This window comes from Egretta garzetta, unplaced genomic scaffold, assembly GCF_000687185.1.
Source record: "Egretta garzetta isolate BGI_Z169 unplaced genomic scaffold, ASM68718v1 scaffold218, whole genome shotgun sequence".
Lineage (NCBI taxonomy): Eukaryota > Metazoa > Chordata > Aves > Pelecaniformes > Ardeidae > Egretta > Egretta garzetta.
The window spans coordinates 121,609-122,245 of record NW_009260618.1 but is presented as its reverse complement, the minus strand read 5'-3'; the positions used below and the strand labels follow the sequence as shown (position 1 = coordinate 122,245).

General features: G+C 54.6%; 1 protein-coding gene across 1 annotated transcript in view; it reads left to right on the top strand.

Moving 5' to 3' along the window:
- The window catches only part of POMC (proopiomelanocortin), a 12,724-nt gene that overhangs the window by 10,213 nt on the left and 1,874 nt on the right, over window positions 1-637 (top strand). The window lies entirely within an intron of this gene.

The window sequence follows — 637 nt, the reverse complement described above, 5'->3', positions numbered from 1 at the left end:
GCTGTTTTACCCCCCCCCGGCTGAACTGCGATTTGCTGTCGTAAATCCAAGGGCTTGTTTCCCTCCGCCCCCACCCAGGCTCGACCTGGTGGCTCTTGCACCAGAGGGGAGGGTCAGCTCTCCCCTCCAGCCACGCATTTTGGGCCAAAATGAGGTTTTTCTTCTGTTTTCTTGCAATGTGGGATGGGCTTTTCCTCCCGTCGAGCTCTCGCAGCCTGGGGGAAGGTGAGACGAGGGAGTCCCCGCCGAGTTAAATTCAGCTGCTGGGGAAAGAGCTGGGGGCTGCAGAGAAAAATCAACCCAGGCATCCACGGGGACCCTGGAGCACCCAGGAACCGACCCCGACCACTTCAGCCCCCAGTTTCGGCCAGAGCCTGGATTAATTTTGGCAGCCCCCGTGGCACGCCGCATCCCAAACCCCACCAGCGCTTGCCAGAGCCCTCCCCAAAAGCCAAGCCGCCGGCATCAGTACTATTTAATGTCAAATATTCACGTCTTACTCTTCTAATCCGAATTTAATATTGTTTGCAGTTGCGTCTCCCACCACGCAGGAGTTTTGCAGCTGCTCGAGGGGCGTCGCAGGACAGGTTAGGAAGGAGCATACATACATATATATATATATATATTTTTTTTTTTT